The sequence below is a fragment of the Cololabis saira genome, chromosome 15 (assembly GCF_033807715.1).
Source record: "Cololabis saira isolate AMF1-May2022 chromosome 15, fColSai1.1, whole genome shotgun sequence".
In the NCBI taxonomy this organism is placed as follows: domain Eukaryota; kingdom Metazoa; phylum Chordata; class Actinopteri; order Beloniformes; family Belonidae; genus Cololabis; species Cololabis saira.
In genome coordinates, this window is record NC_084601.1 from 42,117,376 (window position 1) to 42,131,038 (window position 13,663).

Here is a 13,663-nt window from a genome sequence, read left to right on the forward strand (position 1 = left end):
TCCCTCCGGGAGGAGACCCCGGGGAAGACCCAGGACACGCTGGAGAGACTATGTCTCTCGGCTGGCCTTGGAACGCCTCAGACTCCCCTCGGAAGAGCTGGAGGAAGAGCTGGAGGAAGTGTCTGCAGAAAGTGTCTGGAAGAAGAGCTGGAGGAATAGCTGGAGGAAGGGTCTGGGGTGAAGGAAGTCTGGGCATCCCTGTTTAGACTGCTGCCCCCGCGACTCTGTTCCGGATAAGTGGCGGGAAATGGATGGATGAAACCAGATATGGATCCTATGCTCCCATCGAGCTACCGCCCAATATCTCTTTATAAATGTAGATTCAATATCAGTCAAAATATTACACATCATGAATGCTTTAAAAGCATTAATATTAGCTCAACTCTGACAGCCTGGTGGGACTTCCTTAAAATAGCCCAAGTCCCACTTTTTCCATGTGATCGCACACCCATCTGGAACAACCAAGACATTCTGAAAAATGAAAAAAAGAGGGTAAACTTTACTCAATGGAGAGACCAAGGAATAAAGTATCTACAACATATAATCATAAGTGGACATTTTGTAGCTTTTAACACACTCACTGTTCAATATGGAATTAGCAGTAACACATTTTTAGAATACCAACAACTTAAAGCAGCACAACGTAACTTTCAGCTTTTGTTGAGTTTGGCGTCTCCTTTGGACAAAAGCGGTAGTGCTTTACCAGTAGTGTGGCAGGGTTCCTACCATGCTCCTCAAAGTTACATAGTGCCAGTGAAGCCGATAAAGATCCCCTCAGACCATGACAAAGGTGTCATTAAACCTGTTGGAAGTTGATGTACCATCACAATGACTCTGGAAATATTATATTAAGGTGGAATAGTTACGTAGTGTCGCTTTAAGTCCATAATAATAAAAAAAATAAACTCAACCAACTGGATCTGCAACTTCCTGCTAAGAAATTAGAGTTACTTAATGTAAACACCCCAAAATTACTATCGAAACTCTACAGGTTAATGTCCAAAATAGATAGTCGCTCTTCCGATTTCCAAAAGGGCGGCTGACCTCTCTCTTAACAATAACCAAATCTCTTGGTCACAAATATGTTTAAATAATTTCACTATGACCAAGAATCCAAACTTGCAACTTATACAGTACAAAGTTCTTTACAGAATACATTATACAGGACAAAGGATGTTCCAGATGGGTTTTGCGACCTCTAATATCTGGTCACAGTGTACAGAGAACAGCCCTGATAATCATATACATGCTTCATGGTTTTGTGCACCGGTACAGAAGTTCTGGATGGAGATGTGAGGATTTATCCACATGGCTCAATTACAGTGTGCCCCACACTATGTATACTAGGTCACCTGGGTGACATCCACATGGAATCTAACCTATCGAATCAATCATCAATCTATCATAATCACATTTTTTGACATAGTAGAATTCCAAACTGCACAATTCATGTATAAAGCTAGGAACAACTTATTACCATCTCACTTGCAGGAAATGTTTTATGACAGAGAGGGGAGGTATAATTTAAGGGGTACTCTACATTTTAAGACTCGTAGAACATGAACAACTATGAAAAGATTTTCTATATCAGTCAGTGGAGTTAAACTATGGAACAGAATGGATTTAGAATTATTTATTTATTTATTTATTTATTTATTTATTTATTTATTTAAAGGACAATGTGCAGGTACATTAAAAAGATGGCTGCACCAGAGTTAGCCACAAGCTAATTTCCATCTGTAGTCCTTGACAAACATAAATACTACACATTAGGGTTTACAATGACAGTATTCAAATGCAAATACAAGAAACAGACTATTGTACAATGTCCTGAAACCACAATAAAAGGTTAACATTTAAAGCACTTAGTGCAAGTACAAAATACAGACTGATTAAAAGAACATAGATTAGAATAATTGAACCTACAATAAGGTTGGGTCAAAATAAATAAATCAGAAAATCCAAATGCCATCAGATGGTACCCACAAGGGAACCATCTGATGGCCAAATACCCGTCCGGTATTTTCAGTGAGAACAGGACTGACGATCCAAAAGCCACTTTTTGACGGCCCTAGAAATACTATGGAAGTCAGCCACGTTCATTAGATTGTCCGGGAGCCCATTCCATTCCTTAATAGCTTTATATGAAAAAGCTGATTGAGAAAAGGCGGATTTCCTTTTCGGAACATTGCACTCACCCCTGGAGACAGACCTTAGCACTCTACTGGTCGATTGAGAGCGTGGCTGAACATAGGCCTTTAGGGGGGGTGGGGCAGCATCGTGCAGGATTTTGTGTACTAGGCGGATATTGGAGTACCTGATTAAATTATCAAAGCTTAAAATTTTAAGTTTTAACATTATGTGGCAATGATGGAAACGTTGTGGCTTTCTATCAATAATTTTCAAAGCCTGATTGTGCAAAGATCTAAGATTTCAATTCAATTTTATTTATATAGCGTCTAATACAACAAAAGTTGTCTCTAGACGCTTTCCAGAGACCCAGAACATGACCCCCAAGCAGTTATTACATAAACAATGGCAGGTAAAAACTCCCCTAGTGGGAGAAAAAAAATTAAGCCAAACAGTGGCAAGGAAAAACTCCCCTTTAGGAGGGAAGAAACCTTGAGCAGGACCAGGCTCATAAGGGGGGACCCTCCTGCCGAGGGCCAGACTGGGGGTCAGGGATGGCAACAGCACAGCAGGCAGGTGGAAGCAGCAACGGAATGACCAGGGGTGGGGACCGCAGGCCAGCACGCAGCTCCCGAAGCTCCGGCCCAATCAGCAAGTCCCAGGTTGGGGTGCAGGGTCGGGTAAAGGTTGAAAAGGGGCAGGATCAGAGGTTTTAACTGATGATCTGGCCTGTGACCATGAAGACAAACAGTAAAAAATATGGGATAAAATCATGGCATTAAAATAGGATTTAGCTGCTTCTAAAGATAGGGAGTTCCTGATGTGACGGAAGTTGGCAATATTAAATTTTAAAATATGAGAGGTCTTTTTAATATGTTTCTTAAAACTAAGATTTGGGTCCAAAATGACCCCCAAATATTTAAACTCTTCCAACATTTTTCACTATGAAACTACCCATCAATATATTGGGACGGACTCTATGGCATTGTTTGTTTGAAAAGTACATTGCAACCGATTTTTCTATATTCAGTGTAAGACAGGACTTGTTAAGCCACTTCATTGCCTTTCCCATGGCCACCGAGAGTTTCTGAGCGACGACGTTTGCGTCGGTGCCATGCGTGAAGAGAACTGTGTCATCTGCATACATTAGGACTTCCACACCATCACAGATGGAGGGAAAGTCATTAAAATACAGACTAAAAAGCAACGGTCCCAGGATAGACCCTTGGGGCACCCCTGAAGTACAGGCTGTGATAGGCAAAATTTTGTCGCTTACTCTCACGTATTGAAAGCGATCCGTGAGGTAAGAATTAATCCAGCTGATGGTGTTGGAGGAAAGATAGAAATTTTGTAGTTTCCCTAAGAGCACATAGTGGTTGACCGTGTCAAATGCCTTACGAAGATCCAGGAAAACAGCCCCTACAACTCCCCCCCTGTCAAGACAAGATTTGATAACATCAACAAAATAACAACATGCTGTATTGGTGGAATGTTTTGGTCGAAACCCAAATTGCATGGAATTTAACAGCTTTCCATTGTTGAGGTGCTCAATCAGCTGTTCAGCAACAATTTTGTCCAAAACTTTGGAAACAGAGGGGAGTATATTCATCAGTCTGTAGTTATTGATGTCCTTCCTGTTACCTGCTTTAAAGATAGGTGTAATAAGCGGGCCGCTCGGTGGCGTAGTGGGTTAAGCAGCGGCTCATATACTGAGGCTACAGTCCTCCTCCTGCAGCGGTCGTGGGTTCGAATCCAGCCTGCGCACCTTTGCTGCGTGTCTTCCCCGTTCTCTCTCTCTACCCCTTTCCAGTTTGCATCTCCAATAAAGGGCCACTAGAGCCCCAAAAAAAATCTAAAAAAAAAAAAAAAAAAGATAGGTGTAATAATCGCAGCATTAATACGTTTTATGTTTATTTGTTTTTCTTGTTTTTTTTTTTCTGTTAAGCACTTTGTGTTTCATTATTTGTATGAAAAGTGCTATATAAATAAAGTTTGATTTGATTTGATCACCGCCGACTTGATTGAGAGAAACTCCGCGGCCCCGACATGGGGGTGTGTGTGTGCGTGCGTGCGTGTGTGCGCGCGCTCAGTGGAGTGAATGTGTCGGAACTCGGAGGCAACAAGCAGAGCTCACCATGATGATTCTTTTGTCACCATAAAAACGGTACGTCCTTACTTACTCAGGCTATTCACTACAAAATGTAATCAGTTTAGGTGGGCCTGCATGATCATATGTAATTGGATTAACAGGAGCTGCAGTTGATGCGGGGGACACCACTATTTTCTGTGGGCCACACAGTTCTGACAAGGAGGTGACAAAAAAATGACTGAACATATTAGCAACAGTGAGGCTGTCAGTAACTGTGGCTTGTGTATCAGGTACTTGGGCCTTGTTAACAATAGTGTTTATGTTGAGTTCAAGGGGACCATTTGCAGTCCGCTCTTTCCCAGATAATTTGTCCCTGCACTTCCAAATCAGTTTACCATTTCCTTTTGCTTGCGATATAACGTCCAAGAAAAAGTTTGCTTTTCTTAACTGACTTATCACTTTATTTCTCAGGCTTTTAAAAATAAATTTGTCTGTATTCAGTCTAGATTTTAAAAACTTTTTAAGGGCAGCATCTCTTTCCTTCATTAAAAGCCATATCCCCTCACTGAGCCAAGGTAATTGTAGCAGATAAAAATAACATTCTTGATTTGCTTAATTATAATGGTACTTTAAGTTTAAGTTATGGATAAATTGAAATTATACTTGTGTTACGTCATCACGTTGGGGCTTATAGGTGTGGCTTTAATTTGTTGGTTGGTTGGTTTGATTGTGTGGTGGCGGGTGGAAGACAAAGCGTTCATATTGTAGGCTGATATATTTTTTGTTGACCGTCACCGTTTTTGCTTTGCTTCAGCCACGTAAATATTCATTGTTTATTTTATTTTTGCTCTATAATAATCGATTGCTGCCAAGTGATATTTCTGTTACAATAAACCTGGATCAGTTTAAGCACCAATTCAACGGACTTTATTTTTACCTTTTTTGAGTGACGCGTCAGCAAGCGGCCTCGGCGGCCTTTTTTGTTCCTACATTTAGTCAACAAAAAATATCCGCATCTATGAACACTTTGGATCTTGGAGTTTTGACAGCAGCGGCTCCTCACGGCTCCGCTCACGTGTCAATCAGCTGTTCTCTGACAATCAGCTGCGAGGAGTAGCTCACAGCCACGGAGAACAATGCCGACTGCTGCGTAAAAGGAAAAGGAGAAAGTCTTGGAAACCGGCGGCGCATCACAGCCATGAGAAGCGGTATGTTTATTCCTTCCGTATATGTTTGCTGAAAGTTTGGACGCAGTGTGGAAAACGGATCGGATGTCGCTTGTCCATTGGGGACTTTTGTTTGGCTGATGTTTGTGCGCGCTGGATGCGCTGAAGTGGACGGTTGTTTGGATGATGTCTGTGCGCGCTGGATACGCTGAAGTGGACGGATATTAAAACTGTTTTGGATTATTTGGCTCCGTGGCTGGATGCGCTGAAGTGGACTGTTGTTTGGCTGTCTGTGCGCGCTGGATGCGCTGAAGTGGACTGTTGTTTGGCTGTCTGTGCGCGCTGGATGCGCTGAAGTGGACTGTTGTTTGGCTGTCTGTGCGCGCTGCATGCGCTGAAGTCCGCGGATCTTAAACACTGTTTTTTTTTAATGTTGTGACACTGTGGCTGCTGAAGTGGACTGAAGGATTGCATGAACTAAGAGTGTGAGCAGTGTATGCATGATGGAAAATGTAAAAATGCCTGAGACTAATGAAGCGGATGAAGAAGTAGAGGTGAAGCGGACGATTTGGCTTACACCTAAAGCGCTGGAGTATAAGATTGATACACTTCAAGCGGAGCGTCAGGCAGCGGTGAAAAAACTTAAAGGACTCACACGCGAAGTTAGAGAGCTCATGAGAAATGACGAAAATGCAAAGTATGTGCAATCCAATTTGGAAACACTGATGCAGCTATATGAAAAGGCAAAGACGGCACACAAGTCAGTTGTTGTGTTGCTTCCCAAAGAGGATCAGGAAACCCAAAATGACTGGTTCAAACGCATAACCAAAGGAAATAATGATTTTGTGGAGGATGTAAAAATGTGGCTTTTTGAGACTGAAAAACACCCTGAAAGACTTTCTGAAACACTCTCTATGCAAACAGGTCATGTGACTGCACCCCAGCTGCCCATCTCAACTGCTGCAGACACAGACACTGTTCCCATCTTACTTGCAGAAGCACCTGTTGAACTTAAAGTCAATGTTCCCCAAATTGAGACTAATGACAACACCTCTCCTCAGTTAACCTCACAACCATCATCTGACATGCAAGAAGATATTCAGCCAGGTGACAGTGCGTCAAACGTTGGAAGCAACAATTCAAGCAAGCATGGTTCTAGAACAAGCTCTAGAACATCAAGTACTTCATCCTTACGCATTAAAGCTGAAGCTGATATGGCTGCCCTACTTGTAAGACAGAAACACCTGAAACAGAAACATGCTTTGGAGGAGCAAGAGGAGTTGTTCAAGAGGAAAAAGGAGGAGCAAGAGGAGTCGTTCAGGAGGAAAAAGGAGCTGTTGGAGCTGGAAGCGGACATTGCTGCTAACATGGCAAAAGTGCAAGTGCTGGAAGCTGCAAGAAGCTCAAGTGTTCAAAGCAAACCATCCAGAGCGTCTGATGGAATGATGTCATATTTTGAAAAGAAACAAGCAGAAAAAGAAACACATGATGCTAAGAAAAAATCTTCGGAGCATAAACCACAAGACTTGCATCCACAAGGACAAATCATCACAGAGAAAGGTATCATCAATCCACAAACCTTTAAAGGACCTGGAACAACAGACAGAGCTGCAACTCAAATGCAGCCTTCCACTACGGAACCCATCACACTCCATGCAGGCATTAGGAGTGCAGATGATCATGTGACATCTCCAGGCACCTTACCTCATTTAAGCAGTGGTGAATGTGAACAGAGAAACATTTTTACAATTTTGGAAAAGCAAAATGAAATAACTGCATTGTTAGTTCAACAACAACGTCTTTCCTCGATGCCAAAGAGGGAAATTCAAGTTTTTGATGGTGACCCGCTACAATATCAGACATTCATCAAAACCTTTGAATATAGCATTGAGAGCAAAAGTGAGAACTCCAGAGATTGTCTATATTACTTAGAGCAACACACAAGAGGACAGCCAAGGGAGATGGTAAGAAGCTGCCTGCACATGGACTCGGACAGAGGGTACAGAGAAGCAAAGTCTTTACTTCAGGAACATTTTGGCAATGAGCACAAGATCGCTACAGCCTACATGGAGAAAGCTCTATCCTGGCCATCAATAAAACCAGATGACACAAAAGCTCTTCAAGCATACACTCTTTTTCTCAAAGGATGTTGTAACGCTATGGAAGATATAAATTACATGAGAGAACTTGACATGCCTTCCAACATGCTAATTGTCATGAGGAAACTCCCTTATCGACTGAGAGACAAATGGAGATCAGCAGTGTGTGATTTCCAGGAAAATATCATCGCAGAGCTATCTTCAAGGACATGGTGAAATTCCTGGAAAGACAAGTGAAGGTTTTGACAGACCCAGTGTTTGGCGACATTAAAGACCTCCCTGCAGTGAGCAAAGATGTGAGGAGATCCCAATCACAGCCTCAACCCAGAGTGAAAAGTAGTATCTTTGCCACCATGGTTACACCTGCAGATAAAGATAAAAATGAAAAAGACACAAAGGAAATTAAAAGTTTGCTTACCTACAAAAGCTGTTTGTTTTGTGATGGTGGACATGTTTTAGATATGTGTTCAAAGTTGGAAAAGAGAACACATAATGAGAAGATTGCTTTCGTTAGAGAACATGGATTGTGTTTCGGCTGTTTGTGTAAAGGGCACCTCAGCAGAGACCGTAGAAAGCGACTTACTTGTAACATATGTGGTTTAAAACACCCCAGGATGTTGCATATCCACCAAAGGAGAAAGGAGATGGACAAACAGCAAACAGAGGCAAAGGAGACGACTCAAAGGACTGCTGTAGCATCTGTGCAAACCAGTGGTCTTACTGGGGCCGGCAGGGACAACTGCAAACTGTCAATTGTGCCTGTACAGGTGAAAGCCAAGAAGGGAAATGCAATAGTGCATACATATGCATTCCTTGATCCAGGGAGCACTGCATCATTTTGTACAGTGGGCTTGATGAACAAGCTAAGGCTCCAAGGAAGAAGGTCCAGTATCCTACTGAGAACTATGGGTCAGAAGAAGGTTGTTGGAACCAACATTGTTTCAGGCCTCAAAGTTGCTGGATTAAATAGAAGCTACTTTTGTGACCTTCCAGATATATACACTCAAAGGAATATGCCTGTGCATCTAGGAAACATCACACACCAAACAGATATAGAACAGCGGCCTCATCTCAAGAACGTTTATCTGCCTGACATTGATTCTGAGATAGAGCTGCTGATTGGCTCAGATGTGCCAAAGGCTCTGGAACCATTGGAAGTTGTCCAGAGTGTGGAAGATGGACCTTATGCTGTAAAAACTATGCTCGGGTGGACAGTAAATGGACCACTAGGAAAAGGGACTGAATATGCTCAGGACCAATCAATAGTCAGCATGAATAGGATATCAGTTGTGAAACTGGATGGACTGCGGGAGCAACAGCTCAGGAATGACTTTCCCGAGTGTGTCCGAGAAGATAAAGAAGAAGAGATTCACAAAGTCTCACACGCACAACAGTGGAGAAATGTCAACACTGCTACCAATCCAGCAGACATGGCTTCCAGAGGTTTAAGAGTCGCAACTTTTCTTAAAAAAGAAACATGGCTGAATGGACCTCAATTTCTTCTTCAGCCTCAGGAGGATTGGCCTCAAAATCCTGATGGATTGGAAAAAATCTCACCTCAAGACACTGAAGTCAGGAGCATTACTGCAAATGCCACTCGGGTAACAAATGACACAGTGGATCCAGTAACGCACTTCATCCACCATTTCTCATCATGGACTCATCTGAAAACAGCTGTGGCATGGGTGCTCAGACTAAAAGGACTTCTTCTGCATCTCAGCAGAAAGAGGAAACAAAACACTGGTGCTCATGCTCAACTTCACTCTAACATCCATCAGAGAAACGTGCAACAAAGGAACACAAGAAATCTCAAGACTCAGGAAAACCCTCGTCTCACCATGGAGGAACTGGTGGCTGCTGAAATGGAGATAATCTGCTTTTGTCAGAGAAAAGGGTTTGCAGATGAAATCTCGTGTGTCAGGAAAGGAATGAACATCAAGCGGACCAGCCACATTCTCAAACTCAACCCCATCCTGGAAAACAATGTGTTGAGAGTTGGAGGACGACTTTGCAGGGCAGCAATGCCAGAGGAGTGTGAAACGGAGCATGAAAACAAAGAAAAGTCTACAGATGAGGACACTAACAAACCAGAAGAAGAGGATGAGAATAACGACGACAGTCCAAAGCAAATTATGAAAAAGAAAGTACCTGCTACAAAGACACAAATTGGTAAAGCAAGCAAAGAAAAGAAAGCACCAGAAGGGGAAAGCAATGAGAGTGATGAAGACAAGTCAGTAAAGAATGACAACACGGATAACAGTGACACATCTGACAGTGAAAAAGGAAACAAAGCCTCAGAGGAGAAGAGAAATAATGATTCGAACTCGGATTCATCTTCTTTGGAGGAAAAGAAAGACAGCAAAAAGAAAAATAGGAGGAAAACAGGAAAAAGAGATGCTGGTGCCAGAGAGCAGAAGGGTGATCCCAAATCAGTTGTTAGACTCAAACGCTACATTGCCCTGTGTGGGGGGAAAAGAAACTATAAGAAGCTGCTCGGAGACTGCCGTTCCATTAAAGCTGAAGTCGCTATTCTAACGAAGGAACTTGAAGATCTTGGTGTCAAAGGCCTGCCATCTATTGAGAAATGTAAAAAAAATCAAAACGAAGAGAGAAGAAGCTCAGGAATTGGCTGAGCTTGATGTTGGAAACATCATCACCACACAAGGTCGACCTAAGCGTGGAGCAGCCGCAGGAGACATCGTGGTCATAATGGATGAATCAGCACCTCGAAACACCTGGTTGACTGGAAATATTGCAGAGACCATCTTGGACAAAAAGGGACTCGTACGCCATGTTCGGATAAAGACCAAGACTGGATTCCTGAACAGGCCGATCAACAAGATTAGTCTTTTGCTGGAGGCAGAAGAACTTTGAAAAGCCCAGATGGACTTGGTGTTTATTTTTATTTTTTGGACCTTTGCCCCTGCATACACTACACCACAGTACATACACTATGGACTCTTTACTGATCTAGAGTGAAGATGAAGCTTCCTCTTATTCACTGACTGGGTGCAAAGAAGAAAGATCTCCATTATAGATTGTTTAATATTGAAATGTACTTATGTGTGTGTCTGTTGTTGTATGCTTTACTTATTATTGTTAGATTGGTAATTATTATTGTTTGAGGCATAATAATTAGGGGCCGGTATTGTAGCAGCTAAAAATAACATTCTTGATTTGCTTAATTATAATGGTACTTTAAGTTTAAGTTATGGATAAATTGAAATTATACTTGTGTTACGTCATCACGTTGGGGCTTATAGGTGTGGCTTTAATTTGTTGGTTGGTTGGTTTGATTGTGTGGTGGCGGGTGGAAGACAAAGCGTTCATATTGTAGGCTGATATATTTTTTGTTGACCGTCACCGTTTTTGCTTTGCTTCAGCCACGTAAATATTCATTGTTTGTTATTTTATTTTTGCTCTATAATAATCGATTGCTGCCAAGTGATATTTCTGTTACAATAAACCTGGATCAGTTTAAGCACCAATTCAACGGACTTTATTTTTACCTTTTTTGAGTGACGCGTCAGCAAGCGGCCTCAGCAGCCTTTTTTGTTCCTACAGTAATTGTTTTCTGCTTTTAGATCTTCGCAGTCCAGTTTTGGTGAATTTAGATAAAATAGTGGTGGTGTGCGCCTTCAAAATGCCACATGCCAACTCAGCGTCCTGGCCAGAAACAAGGTCATTATGAACAGTATTTTTAATTTCCATAACCAATAGCTCCAAGTCCCATTTAGGAATAAAAGAGGTAAATACTTTATTCCTGTTTTGGTTTCTCCAACGGGTCTTCAAAAGTTTTCTTGAGACAAGAGTGAGGTTATGGTCTGATAACCCCGTAATTAAATTATACGTTTTGTTAATACGATCCACTTCATTTGTGAAAATCAAGTCCAAGAGAGTTTTAGAGGAGCTAGTTATTCTGGTTGGGGTCTTCAACATTTGAGTTAAGTTAAACTGTTTGGCAATCAGTCTTCTCAGAGCATGCTTTATCGAACCAGTTTAAATTAGAATCACCCATTAAAATAGTTTCTCTATTGTTGCAAGCTTTCAATATATCTTTCAATATGTCAAAAAAGCAGAGTTCTTCTCATTTGGTGGCATATACAGCACAACAACATTGAATGACATCTCAGGGGACAAAAACATTGTGACTCCCACACAATCCAGATCATTTGAGGGAAAATCTAACTGTTTACATCTGATACGGCTTTTAACATACAAGAGTACCACACCACCTCTTTTGTGGGTCCTGTCTCTTCTGAATAAATTGTAGTTTGGCATAGTATAGACACCTGCAGGAGTATTCTTGCCCAGCCATATTTCTGAAAGCCCCAAGTAATCAAGATTAGTCATTCAATACTTTTTTCAGTTGTTCTGTTTTAGATGGAAGACTCCTAATATTAATATGTCCACCAAAAACCCCTTTAGGTTTAGCATCCGGGTCCCAGAGAATCTTTGCATGATTTATAGTTTGGAACAGTTTCGTCTGTTGTTGAATATATTTTACCTTGGCGTCAATTGGTTTCTTGGTCCACACAGGCCGAAGATTAGTTTTCGCTTTGGCAGGCAAGTAGATGTGTCCTCCGGGTTGTGGTGTGCTGCTGGTTCCCCGTGCACAGTTGCGCGCAACTCGATGCTCCCTCGATGTTCCCCGGCTGGTTGGCTGAGCTCCCTGTGTGCTGCGCGCTCATCGCCCGGCGCTGTGTAGCTTGGACCTGTGGGTGTCAGCGGTGCATGCTCAGCCTCTGCACCCGGAACTGGAGACTCATGGCTGCATGATTCCCCGCGGCAGACTGGAGACGCAATCCGCTCTTCGCACTGCTGCTCCAGTGCTTCCTGGATCTGGGCCAGCAGCCGATTGGACCAGCATTGCTGCGCTGTAGCTCCGGGCGGCTCAGCTCGCAGGAGCCGTGGCAGCGACATGGGCCTCACCTGCGCCATAGAGCTCGCCTGTTGTTCCATAATGGTCGGGCCAGGATTAAGATGTATATCACCAGCCAGGAGCAGGAGCACCAAGAGTGCCTTGTATGAGCGCACCCATCCCTGTTGCCTTGAAATTGTCCTATAGGTAATGGATGTCTTACTGCTGCTCCACCAAGATGAGAACCATGTGGAGTAAAGCGTGCTGTGTCCATGTCCAAACATGTAGAGCTTGCCAGTTTCACTTATTGGCAGATTGGTCAAAGTACCATCATGTGCTAAAACGTTATAGGTCCAAACAAGAAGGAACAGTACAATTATTTGTGAAACACAAATGGCCTGAATGGTGCCCAACAAACCACCTTTGCCCTCGGCGGCCACCTTGAGAATTAAAACAATGTCCAAACATTAACCAGTTTAAAAAACAAATATAAAAACATGATTCTCATGAGGTACAAAGAGGAAGGGGTTTAACGGCCTTTAGGAGCCTGCAGAATACACTATAAGGTGAATGGGTAGATCTGTGTATATTTATGTACAGAAATGGGCAGCAAAGTGTGTGTGTGTGTGTGTGTGTGTGTGTGTGTGTGTGTGTGTGTGTGTGTGTGTGTGTGTGTGTGTGTGTTCTTCCGGCTCTCGGCGAAGGCGGACTCTTTTCTGCTCCTCTCCCTTATCTATCTGCCCTGCTACTGCTTTTTGTCCTCTCTCTCCTTTTCACTCCTCCGAAATTCTACAATCATGGAATTGATTAACTGGTCTCTCAGCACAATTGACCACATTTTTGCGATGAGAAGTCGGGGGATAAGAGAGCCCTCTTGCCCCGATGGGACATTTTTTGCTGGATACACAATGGATTCCTGGAAACATTGGAAACCGTTGTGTTTGGCGATCCTGTCTGTCGAGGACATTGAAGATGCCTTCATAATTGGATGTATGATAGCAGGATTTCTCCTAATCGGAGGGGGGGGAATCCTTTTTTTTTTTTTTTTTTTTTTTTTTTTTTCACCTTGTCTGCACACATATTATTGATTGATACCATGACGGTAGAAACCAAAAGTGTATATATGTGCATTATTACTGTATGTAATATATACATATATATACGCACACATATGCGTACACATACATAAATATACACATACAAACCCAGTGTTTTTTTTTTTTGGGGGGGGGGGTGACGACATCCACTGCCAATCCAGGAAGCAGGAACACACGGAGACACACGTCAAGCACTGGAAATCTGCAACAAAAAACCACAA